The sequence below is a fragment of the Parasteatoda tepidariorum genome, chromosome 4 (genome assembly GCF_043381705.1).
Source record: "Parasteatoda tepidariorum isolate YZ-2023 chromosome 4, CAS_Ptep_4.0, whole genome shotgun sequence".
NCBI lineage: Eukaryota > Metazoa > Arthropoda > Arachnida > Araneae > Theridiidae > Parasteatoda > Parasteatoda tepidariorum.
This window is the reverse complement of record NC_092207.1, coordinates 65,728,683-65,742,718: the sequence shown is the minus strand read 5'-3', so window position 1 is coordinate 65,742,718 and position 14,036 is coordinate 65,728,683.

The window sequence follows — 14,036 nt, the reverse complement described above, 5'->3', positions numbered from 1 at the left end:
AGTGAAAAGAATGAAAATTCGTAAAACAATACAGCTCTTCTAAAAGGAAGCGGCAAATTTTCATTTGACTTTACGAACTCGTGACTAAAATCTTTTGATGTTATTTCGCCTCAAAAGAAAGATGCTTGATTTCAGATGAAAATTCAATTATAACATCGTTTTGCAATATTTAAATATTAATGAAATATTTATGATTTGTGGTTTATATCTGGAAAATATACTCTGATCTGTTTTAAATATGACTATTTAAAATTATTTAAACAATTTTTGAACAAACTATGAAGAAGTGCTGATTGATTCTGATCTACTTCTCTAAGAAAAAAAGTGCGGTCAAAACTACCAGAATATGGTAAAATTTACCGTGCTTCTGGCTTTATGGGAACGTCAAAAAGCTTGGTAATTTTCACCGAGATGCTTTGGTATTTATTTTGGTAAAATTAAAAATAAAATAAAACTTTATATTAAGTCATAAAATTTGGTAATTTTATCACGATACTTTACAACGTAGCATAAAAACCATTTATTCAGTTTAAAGTTCAGTTAAGCATTTTTTACCAAAATTATGGTTATTATAACTGCAATTTTAAAAACTAGAATGTCTATTAACTATTACCCTATTAGCTGAAATAATTTCAAATAAATTATATAAATACCGTAGATTTTGTTTTTATTACCAGAATTATGGGGTATTTTATCAGAAATGCCATGATCCATACATTACGGTAATTTTACTTTAATTTCGTTTAGTGTGTGAGTATGTACAGTTAAAAGGATTTTAATAGCTGCTCAAATAAATTATCGATTGCTGAAGTGATTATTGAATCTGATCTGCTGAAAGCATGACTGCTTAAAATGATTTACATACTTGTTTAAATAAAGTATCCATAGCTGAAGTTCTTATATATAATGATCTACTATTATTGTTACTGCCTTAAGTGATTCAAATCATTTTTTGAATTAACTAAGCATTTAAGTTGTAATTAAATCTGATCTGCTTTAAATATGACTGTGTAAAGTGATTTAAATAGCTGTTTAAATAAACTATTCATTATTGAGGTGCTAATTGATTATAATCTGCTGAAATTATGACTAATTTAAAGGATTTAAATCGTTTTTTAAAGAAACTATGCACTTTTGACTTGATGATTGATTCTGATCTGCTGTAAGTATGACTGTGTAAAACGACTTAAATAGCTGTTTAAATAAAGTATCTATTGATTTAAGTACTAGAAATATAAAAAATATTAATCGATAAAAAACAATTTATTATTTATTATTTTTAAAAAAAAGTCTTTTATTTGTTTAAATTATTACTTTATTAATATTATTAACTTTTAACAATAGTTTTTATTGAAAACACACTCATTAATTTCATACTATCAACTAGAGTTGGAAAAATTCGTTAATTAATAATACTATATAAGTGTTCTTGTCTAAATACCTAAGTTCATCAAACTTTAAAATTTCCTTTGTGCAGTATCGGAGACAAATTAAAAAAAAACCCATAGACAAAGACAAATTATTCTAATTATCAATCAATCAATAGATCTAAGATTATATCATCTTTGAAACCACGACCACCCGGAAAGGGAAAGTGATATCTATTTATCGTTGAGGTTGAAGAAACTTTTAAAGAACTTCACTTATCGATTTGGTAATCGATTCTTATATCATTCAACAACAATTAAATAGATTTCGAATGAAATTTCGATAAAAATAAAAGGACTATTTTAACGAAGCATTAAAACAATCTGTTCTTGTATTAAGTTTTTTTTAAAGATATTATAGATGTCGAGTAAAGGTTTATCTGTTATTTAGTTTGTTTGATGAAAAGAAAATTGAAATATTTAATATCAATGTAAAAATTTCGATGAAGAAAATATGAATAATTAATAATATATCTGGAAAAATGACTTTTCAAAAAGAAAAAAAAAAGAAAAAGAAGTATATCTTCGTAAACTGAATAAAAATATGGCAACTGTGATGTGTAAGAATCCAAAAAATGTCCAACTATCACAAGCATTAACAGTACAACGAGATCAAGAAAAAAAATGAAAAGAAGTCGAAAATTTCGGATCGTCGAAGCGTTAGTTGATTTTTTTGTTGGAATTGATTTTTTATCTAAAGGCCTGGTTTCTTAGGACAAGCATCAGCATCTGGGCATCAGCGTTAAGTTGACGTTACCCCGACTCCAACAAAATGCTGGTTTGTTAGCTCAAGGCCTGATTTCTTCGGACAAGCGCCTTATCTGGGAGTCAGCGTTAAGTTGACGTTGCCCTGACGCCAACAAAAAAATGCTGTTTTGTTTGCTCAGCATGAGCAGTCGGCCCAACGCAGACAGTATCTCGCACTGCGCATGCGTTAATAACGTAAACAAATATTTATTTTGAATTTGCATTGATTTTGTTACCGTCGACCAGTGTTTTAGAGAACAAATAATGACTTTGTCCAAAAAAAAAGCACATTATAGCTCAGCTAAATGAAGAAGAAGAGGAAGAAGACGCTATGTTTAATGTTAAAATCAAAATCTTGGCTGATTTCAATGGTCTGTTGGATGTTGTCCACCATTGCTTTTGTCGTTAACTTCACGTTGTAATCTTGATTTGGACGGCAGTTGTCGTTCAAGCTGAGCGCTCGATGACGCATGCTGTCAAACTTACAAATTGTCTAATCAGAGGATAGCGTTCGCTTCAAGCTGACGTTTTGCAATGCCGACCTGTCCTAAGAAACCAGGCCTTAAAAGGTCTGTACGGGAGTCAGTTACGGGAATTAGAAATTTTATAAGCCTTGATGATGTTTGGTTAATGTTTCAAATAAATGTTATTTTTAAATAAAAATTGTCTGATAAGTACAGCACTTAGTACACTGAAAATTTAAATATCTTTGGCAGCGTCGAGATAAACTTATCATTTACTTGAGAAGATTCGTGTTATATGCATTTTTTATTACGGCTTTTTCAGAATGAGAGAAAATTATTTGATTTTGCAGAACTATATAAGTAATTGGGGAAAAATGTCATGAGCAATTTTACTGTGAGAGAATTGATAAATCTAATTAAAAATTCAAAAAAACTACATAGATGATCAGGTTAAAGAAATTTTAGAAGTGATTGAAGATAATTGTATCAGAAAGAAAGAATTAACAGAACGACAAAGGCAAGAAGAAATAGCAAAACGAGGAGATAAGAAAAATAAGAGGAATGAAAAAATACGACAATTTGAACTAGAGCGATTAGGACTTATTGCTCAACCAAGTGTTCCTAAGAATTGAAATATGTGTACTACTTAACAAAATACGTTGGAAATCTACAAGTTATTTAAAAAATTTTATCCTAAGAAAATAGCATTTTTGAGTGTTTAGGAAAAGGAGTGGAGATTCCTCACAAAGAGTGGGTTTATTTGTTATCCCTTTCACTTGATAAAACTGAATTAAATAGCAAGATAGTCTGAAGAAAAAACTTACAACTATAACCATATCAAAAAAAAAAATATGGAAATGGTTGAAGTTAAGTCTTAAAAAATTTAATACCATATTCGTTCATCAAAAAATAAGTTTGATAACAAGTAGGAAAGATTTTGTTTTTAAATTCGAAAACTACTTAAATGAATGGGTTCGTGAATTAAGAATAAAGTATTTTGAATGTTTGATGGATCTAACAGTTACCGATCAACCGAAAAGGCGAGTTCCCAATGAAGTGAGTTAGCAGTTTATTGATACTTGGGCAACAAAAATAACCTCATCTACAAAGCGGGCAGAAATATTTGACAAATATGAGAATGAGCGTTCAAGTCAAAAAGAATGATTCACAAGTAAATTATTAAAATAGGAGACCCAATTGGTGATAAAAAAAAATGCCACAGCGAAAAAATGACAGGAAGCTGCTTTAATGGAATGATTGAAATGCAGAAAGTGTAAGGAAATATTTGTACAAGCAATCGAATCATGAATAATATGATAGACGTATCCCTACCAATGCTACGAATACGGATTTATCAACCACCTGTGTCTGAAACTTAAGTACTAAAATTTACCCGCTCTAGAGGAAAAGCAATTGCTAAATACGTACACCCTCATGGAGGAAGTAAATGAGTTTAGAATTCCAGAACTTCGAGATTCAATTGCAGCTATTGTTGTTATATGCGGAAAATCTAAGACTACAAATGTGTTTACTGGCGAAACTGCATGGATACAGCAGTCATTAGATGAAGGCTCATCTTGCTTGCCATCAGTAAGAGTTTTGACATCTTAACAGTTTGGTAACATTGTAACCAAAGCAGCTGTGGTTCTAAAAGAGATGGACAATGGGGATAGAACGGCGGCTCCTTGGGAATAGAACGGCGGCTAGAGTGTCACGTTAGCATATAATGTCAATACAAATACCTGAGTTAAGCGCTGTTTATATCAGTTCTGAAGCTCATTTAAAGGCCGAAATTGTGCAACAAGAAACCGGAAATGTGCAGCAAGACACCGAAAATGTGCAACAAAAAACCGGAAATTTATCTGGGTAAAATATTGATAATCGATAGTTGATTGTAGATCAAAAATTATGAACCTAATTGGAAACGAATGTCATCTGTTTAGAAATGAAAGCAATGCATATCAATGAATGTCGCAATTCATATCAGATCTGAAAGTCGTTTCAAAGCTGAAGAAAATGTGCAACGAAAAATGCAAGAAAGAAAAAACTTATTTAAACAAAATATTGATTTAAAAAGTGATGAGCCTGCTTGGAAACAAATGCGGTCTGTTCAGAAAAGGAAGGTTATTACCAACTAAGTTTTGAAATCAATTCTAATTAAATTTCCCTGATATAGGTTGATCAAGATAAAACTGTTAATGCGCTACAAAAAAGTTAAAATCGATCTTTAAAATTGTTTAAAATGATATTTAGTGCCAAAATAACTAGAAAACATCGCTATCTGGTAGAAAGAAAACTTCTTTTTCAATGGCCAGAAGGATGGTTGGGAGAAATAAAAAAAATCTAGTTATATGTGAGGAATTTGGAAGACAAATTTTAAAGTTATGTCATGAAAATACCTACGAATACCTTAACTTAACCAAATCTAATGATAGTTTAGCACGATATTACTTTTAGCCTAAATGCTATAGAGAGATGGAAGAATCCGCAGGAACCTATGATAATTGTCAAAGGGGGATACCAAATTATAAAAAAAGCTCCTTTAAAATTATCTTGGTTATCCAGGAAATATTCTGAAAATTAAACGTTGAGGCAGTTAGTCATCTGCTAACCATGCCAAGTGGAAAGAAATGCTTGATTACTGCCATTTGTATGTTGTCAAAATACGCAGAGGCAATCCCAGTGAATGATTTAGGATTTGTGTCAGTGACTAATGATTGATTTAGTATTTTTTGTGGAACTGGTTTTCCTCAGGAAATCCAATATGATCAAGGAATTCCTTTTATGGGCATGCTAACAACTGAGAATTTTGTTCGATTTGACATAATGGTACGGCATAGTTCCGTTCATCACCCACAGTCTAACCCTGTAGTAAGGTTTCATGAAACTATCAAGCAGATCTTAAGGATACGTGTTTGGCAGCCAGGCTTTAATATTCCAATAAGAAGGAGTTTCTACCATTTACTCTCCTTGCTTTGAGAACTAAAGCACATGGAATAACAGAATTTTTCCCAGCAGAGTTAGGACTTTGTTGTACGGTCAATGAACCAATGAAGAAATCCATGAGTTTCCGGTGGCGGAATATATTTTTCATCTTATAAACCATTTTAAAGCATGCCTAGAAATTGTATTAACAAGATGGAAAATACGGCGTAAAATAAATCGTATTATGGTATAAACACTATTAGAAGAGAGTTCAGTGTTAGAGATTTGGTTCTTATTTTGGCAAAATCTTGAACTAATAAATTGTCTACTCAATAGATTGGTCCCTGGAAAGGTAGAAAGTAAATGTCAGAAACTAACTATTTAGAAAATGTTCCTGGAAAAAGAGAAAAATCGCAAATTTATCACATAAATATGCTTAAACCATACTATAAACGGCCTTAGATAATGATTTCCTATGCTGTGTAGAAACCGATTCTTCATCTTTGGAGCTATTGACTTTCCACAAGTGTATATTACTCCAGATGAAGTTGATTTTTCTGAAATAATTAATAATAGACACTCCAAAATTGCTTTAACGAATATAAAATCAATCCATTGAGGAACATATTAAAAAGATAACCAAAAACATTTATCTCATAGTCCGAAGAAAAAACTAACTTAATTGAACATGATTGGCATATTTAACATAGTACAAAAAAAAAGAAAAAAAAAGAACTAATTATGTCCAATTCTCACCGAACTTACAAACAGAAATGTTGAAAACTGAAGTGCAAAAAATGTTTAACTTGAATTGGGTGGGAGTGATTATGGTCCTAATGGTTAGGGAGTGATTATGGCCCTAATGGCCAAATAAGAATCCAAGGCTCTGCATTGATTACCGATGTCTCAACTAAATAACCGTGATAGAGCATTTCCCTCTCCCGAGCATCGAAGACAGGGTTGAAGAAGGAGCCTAAGCAAAATTCATCTGCCTTTTCGATTTCACTAAGGGTTATTGGCAGATTAAGTTTAGTCAAATTGGACTGCAACTAAAGCAGCATTTAAATACTTAAGGAATAACTGCTTTTGTTACCAGTTTCGGGATCTATAGACCATTACGAATTTCTATGCATTATGGAATGACCCCTATATTTTTGCAAATTAATGGCACGACTACTAAAGGATTTGCAAAAATTTGCAGCACCATACATTGATGATATAGAAATTTATTCGGAGACTTAGCCTCATTTAGAAAGCCTGAAGAGTCTAGTGCAGCCGATTGCAGAGGCTGAACTAACCATGAAACATTCAAAATGCTGATTTGCACAGCATCATCTTTATCTAGGACTTATTATCGGAAAACGTTATATTATAGCCGTCATTGAACAGCCGATCCAATTTTTTTGGGTTCATGACTGCTAATTTTCAACTCCGTAGCTTTGCAATTTTGAACCTAATCCAGAAGACAAGGGAAATCCTGGATCAAGAATTGGGAGAAATTTACCTTCGTGGTGGAATTTTTTATGGAATTATCCCACATTTGCGTTTCATAGAGAGAAAAAAGCGAATACTTCTCATGGTTAGCATGTCGGTAAGGAGACTCTAACCCCTAATCAGTCTATGACTGAGGATATTTTATATCAGCACTGTCTTCGGTGCAAGCTGGATGCGGAATTCGCATCGACCAGCCACCGCTGGGATTCAAACCCAGTTCACATCATTGGAAAGCGAACGCTCTATCCCCTGAGTCACTCTGATATAAATATACCAGCTGTAACCGTATTTCCTGTATTTATGACCAGTATTGAGATTACAGCTTTTTTGGGACGAGCAGGCAGTTATAGTCGATACATACGAATATTCTTCGCTCTAGTTGCCCCATTAGCTGATACCTTGAAAGGCAAAGCTAAAAAGGAAGAAAATACCTGGGCTATTGAATGCGAAGGAACTAAAATAAAAATTAATAAGTAAACATATACTCTTCTCTCCTAACTATGAACAAGCAATTATATCGCAGATAGACGCTTCCAAATTTGGTATGGATGTGATACTAACACAACTAGAATGTGAAGGCCATGAGCATCCCGTAGTATATTTGAGTAAGACGTTTAATGAATCCGAAAAAAGTATTATAAAGAAATGTGCCAGCATAAATTTTGCCATAAAAAAGTTACGAAACAATTTCCACGGGCAAAGGTTTACCATTCAGACACATCATTACTCGCTCATCTGGCTTAAAACGAATGCTACTTCAAATTCCAGATTTATGCGCTCTACGTAAGTCGTTACCACAACCGTTTACTTCCTAAATTACGTATAAAGACATAAAGCTGGCCAGAAGAACAAGAACGCAGATAATTTTAGTTGAGTATCTCTGAGCTCTTAATTAGAATTAGACCATAGTTAGATGATGGGAAGTTTTTTTATCATGGAGAAAGATTTCAGAATATCCGAACCCTAATGCATTCAGATTTTATTAATTTCATAACAAAGTATGAATGACCGAAGGAGACTAGAAGTGCGAATAAGAGTGCTGAATGGCCGAAGGAGACTAGAAGTGCGAATAAGAGTGCTGAATGGCCGAAGGAGACTTTTTTTCTTTTCTTTTCTCCAAGCTTTGGACATGTACCTAGGTCATTATGGACCCTTTACCATATAGCCCAAAGCTTGGCTACTGGTCCGGCTCCACTCCATCCTAGGAACGAGCCCAGTCAGCTAGAATTTATAAAGAATTTAGATCTGTACAAAGTCACAATATTTTAAAAAATACAGAGATTAAATGTGGTACAAGTTAATAACACATAATAACAAAAATAAAGAAAAAAGTATAAAAAGAAAAAAAAACTTAAAGGCCATAAACTATTTGTTATTGCCTTAACTAAATAAACAATTTTGAAAAACATCCCCCCCTTCTTTTTTTCCCTGCTTTTTTTATATACAGGGCCGAAGGAGACTATAAGTACTAAATGGCCGAAGGAGACGAGAAGTACGAATATGAGTACTAAATGGCTAAATACTGCATGTCTCAGTCATGTGACAGGCCAACTTATCCTTTTTCTTGTGTGAAAAACCAACTGGGGAACTATCTACTTCTACTGATTAACAAGTTTTGTTTTTTCCCCTTTTTTTTTACCTTAATTATTTTAAAACAAATGCTATGATAAAAATATTACGATAAACTTTCGAATTTTCAAAAGTTTAATTTTTATGAATTCTCAAATTCAGTGACAAATTGTTTAATTTTCTAATTCAACTTATAATAGAATACATTAATTTCAACAACCATTACAATAATTGTAACTTATAATAAAAATCAGATTGAACAATTGAAAAATTTGATCAAATATAATACGAAAAATCATTCATGAATTCAGAGTATTTGTACTATGATTTGCAAACGAATGAAAAATTTTCTTCCTTATTCATGTTACAAGTTATCTAAATCATTAAATGGTAGTTATTAAGTTTTTTTGTTGACTTTATCAATTGCTTCTGACTAATTCAGATATTATACCTTATTTTCAAATTAAACTTAGTTTCAAAAATCATTTTATAATGAAGCGAAGTTAATTTTATGTAATTTCAATTACTAATTGTAATAATTATAATTTTAATAGTTATGAATAATAATAATTATAATTTTAATAATTACGGTTTCAATAATTATAATTTTAATCATGACTGTTAAATTTCGATTTGTTTAAATCCTCAAAATATGCTGCTCATACTATACACGTTCTTAAATGTTTGTTTTTTTAAAGAAGATTCCAGAAACGTATAAAAATAGAAAATTTCTCAACCATTTCTATCAATTTCTGATTTTTGATGTTTTCTCTTTAATCTACAAAGGTCACGATAAAATATATCAAACAAGATGTTTATATTCTAAAGAATATCCAAAATGATTCTGAACTTTAGCCATAAAGCTAAGTACGTGTTCATAACAATATATAATAATTCTTATGTTGTATCCATGAAAGCAATAATTTGAGAAATGTACATAAGAAAATCAAATCGTAATTTACTTCAAGTACTAAGAAAATAATTTTTTATCCTTAGTTTTTTTTTCTTCATCACTGGATTTTCTTAAAAAATGTACAGGCATTTCACAGAACTGCAATAAAATGAATAACCAATCTGTAAAAAACAGCAGATTTCATGAATTCGGCTTAGAATTAAATAAAAGAGATCAACAACTAGTTAAGTTTTCTAGAGCAAATCGTTACCTTTTTTATCTCCATTTAAGTAAAAAGAAGAAAGAAATCGTGCATAAAGTGGAATACTGTAGCCTTTCTCACTGACACAGAATTTTTAATTAAATGTATTTTTCATACTTTTTCTATTATTTTGTATTAATTTAGTTCACAATAAGTAAAAAATATTATATTTAGCATTTCAATAAAATACGGTTATGAAATACAACATGAAATATCAGTGTCTCTTTCTGCGCTATAGGTAAAATCTTCCAAACACGGCGCACTTCAAAAACCTAATTTTTCAAATTCGGACTTATTTGCAGTTGTTTAGGTCTTAAACAACAGTTATTCATCTTTGAAATTCCTTTAATTTACAAATTAATTATTGATAAATTTTTGAATATGAATGAAAAACTTCTTTTCTAACTACTTTTTTTGGACTTGTATTTATGAACAAATATCATTCTGATAATCTAACAGATATTTTAGCTGACAGATTTTTTTATAACAGATTTATTTTCTTTGTTTTTTAATTGATTATTTTTTATACTTAAAATATACAAAAATACATTTGTGGTTGCAGGTAGAGCGTCAGTAAAAAATATATATAAAAGGCATACTGGTGTCCCATCTGCGTCAAAGGGTTAAAGTGTGTTTGTTTTTTTCTTTCATTGATAAATCTGGTAAATTGGTAAATCTGGTCAAATCATCTGGTCATTTCATTGGTAAATCTGGTCAAATTCTGGTAAAATTATCGTACTGAATGGTAATGGCATTTCGGGTTTTAAAAAAAATCATAGTTCTTGTAACAAAAACCACAATACATGATTTTTAAATCATTCATTAGGTAATTTTCCCGTTTATTTAAAGGAAATTCTGGTTTTCAAAATTATAATTTTTATTATCTCATATTCTGTAAAAGAAAACTGAAAAGTAAATTTAACCGAATAAATGGTATTTCCATATTCTAAGGTATCATGATAAAATTACCAAATTTTATCTTATGTTATAAAATTATAATTTACTGCTAATTTTACCAAAATCGTGACTAACACGGTACATTTTACAATTTTCTGGTAGTTTTGGCCATACTTTTTTTCTCAGTGTGAATACGAATTTCGCATATTCAATTTCTTACTGGGACAGATCCAAAGTAGTTGAACACTGAAATAACTGGAGAAGCTGAAAATTCTTTTAAAGGTTTTGGTTCAATTACAGCATGAAGTTTGCTTTCTAGTCAAATTTAATTTATTCCCATTTATGAATACCCTATACATTCTCACCTACGCAAGTGAAGTAATAACGCCACGTTTTATACTCAATTTTGACTCGAATAAAACCTAAGCCGAATCAATAGGACGGATAGTTCATAAATTAAGAATCATTCTTAAATATGAAAAAGTTAAAAACAAAGCCACAAACACACTTCTAAACTAAAATTTCTAAACTATTTTTTTTATTTCCTTATAACTTCAAAACTATTGCTTATATTGACTTGTTTTTGGTTTTTACGAGAGGATACACAAATATAAAAGATTTCTTTTGAGACTTTTTTTGCGAAATAATTATTTTTCTGGCTAAATTAAAAATATGTTCTTAGACGTAACCTATATATAATGTACATAAATATGTGTATTATTGCATTCTAAACGAGTTTTTTTTTAAAATTCCTAATGGCAGATTAAAAGACAACTGTTTACAGAAAAACAAACAGTAAAATTAGAACAAGAAACAAAAATGACAGTTACGAAACAAAAACAAGAGAAAACAAGACGCAGTTACAAAACTGAAAATACAGTAAGTCTATAAACAGTTCATCAAATGCCGAGATCTCCAGTATTTATCCCTCACTGTCCGAGTCCAGTGTAGAGCAATGGCTAAAATGGCTCTTAACGAATGTTGCACAGTAGGCAGAAAGGACTTGAAAGTATTTTCGATATAAATTCTTAGATATAAACGATATAAACGATAAATTCTTAGATATCTACGATAGAAATTCTTGGAGATGCAACTGTGACTAGTAACGAGATGAAAAGTAGCAACATATTTGTCCCTTGGCCATAACGTAATATTTGAGATTTTCTCTATTCATTACTTGTTTTTATTTGCCTCTCTTATGTAATAGTTCCGCAGTGGACTAATCACAAAGATACGGTTCCCAGTAGAAGACCGAGTCAAGCATCACTGGCTGCGGTCAGTATGCACGCGGGTGACCACTTTGATCAGCCTACGTAGGCACCAAGAGTGAGCGATATCGGTCCTCGTTAAACTGTTCTACCATAAAGTGCTCGACTTCACGCACTGGTTGTCGGGCTACCAAAGTGGAGGATCTATCCCTTCTGCAGAGGATCAAAATTGTGATGGCATGTCTTCAGATCATCCTCGGGGACGTTTTCCAGACGTGGTCAATAGCTCAATGTGCAGTTCTAGTGCGACGTAAATAAAATACCTACTTACCCACCTTTTATGTTACATCAAAAATTCTGTCTAATAGATTTCTTAATTAACCGTTTACGGTATAGAAAGGAATTGAGCATTCTAAAAGTATAGATTTAGAGCCGTCACTACAGAGCACTCTCCAAATGAACAAATGAAATCTATTCAGTTCCATAATGCCTAATTTAGTATATGGTTTAAAATGGATATACAATCCTCTTCAAGTATGATCTAGAACGTTTATAAAGGAAACGAAGGAAATAAAAATAAAAATATGACCACCGAAGCCGACGTCTTCATGGGGTACCGGCCTCGGTAGCCATAAAACAAAACCATTTCTAATTGAGGGAGAAGCAAATACTTAAATTAACTCCCTCAGTACCCTGATGGTTTTGTATAGAAGTCCAGGAAAAAACATGAAATACAAATAACAAATTAAGAAAAGAAACTCAAACGAAATCATCAGAAAAATAAAAACTCACTTAGTCACAGGTCAAACATCGATTTCACAAGCAAGCCGAATGAAAAGAAAATACTAAAAACTAAAGACAACAACGCCCTCTATTACAATGCGCAGATGGAGAATAAAATGAAAAAAGTCAAGAGAAAGAAATACGTAACAAATTAATAGAATGCTTAACTGGGGCTGATCAGTTAAGACTTGAATTGCGCCCTGTTGAAAGAAAAAAATATATAAAATCCTAGAATTCTTCAATCATTTTCTTAATTAAAAAATTAACATTACAAAAATTAAAAGGAAAATCATTATTGCTCAAATTATTCACAGCTTCCCGAAAACTTTCAACATTATTGCAAATATTTTTGATCCTAAGCAATTGTGAAAAAACTAAATTTTTAAATATTTTATTACACCAATTAGTATTAAAGTTGCAGAAAAAGTAACTTTAAATTTAAAAGCTTTTCTTTTATCAAAGACACCAATTTTAATAAAACTGTTAACAATATCAATTTATTAAACTGTTAACAATATCAATATAAAATCTAAATATTCAACATTAAAACTATTCTCATTAGTTTTCTTCAAGACCAAATCTCCAGGATAAATACTATAAATAAAATTATAATTATTACAATTAAACAAAATCAAATCATCAATATATCTAAAAGCTTTAAATTCATTATGCTCAAGAAATTTAGCTTCAAAAAAATGCAAAAAAATATTGTCAAAAGCCCCAGAAAAGGAATTACCTTGCGGAATTCCAATAATTTTTTTATTAAAATCTAAACCATTAAAAAGAACATTCTCAAAAAGATTAAACTTGCATAAATCCAACTAATTAAACTTATCAATTTTCTCATTAAATAAATACCTATCATAAATGTCTTCACAAATCTCAATATTCTTTCCATGTGGTATACTTGTATACAAATTTTCGAAATCAAAAGTATTAATGCTGGAAATATCATTATTATTAATATAATCCAAAACTTCAACACTACTATTTATAACAATATTTTTCTCTTTTTTAATTTTAAGCAAAATAATTTTCAGAAAACTAAAAAACCTTTTACTAATATAAGAATTATAATTATTAATACCACACGTAATAAATCTAATTTTAATCGGATTTTTATGAAATTTAACAATTGGAAATAAATATGGAAATGTAATCCTATTTAACCTAAATTTTAATTTTTTACTAAATGCAATAATTCTTTTTTCAATAACATTTTTATATTCTTTTAATTTTAAATAAGTATTATTTGTATTATATTCTCCAATAATCAATTTTTTAAAAAAATATTTTCAAATTTATTGTACACAACAGTAACAATAAATTTATCCCTAAGATTTTTAATTTTCTCAGATAAAGGAAATG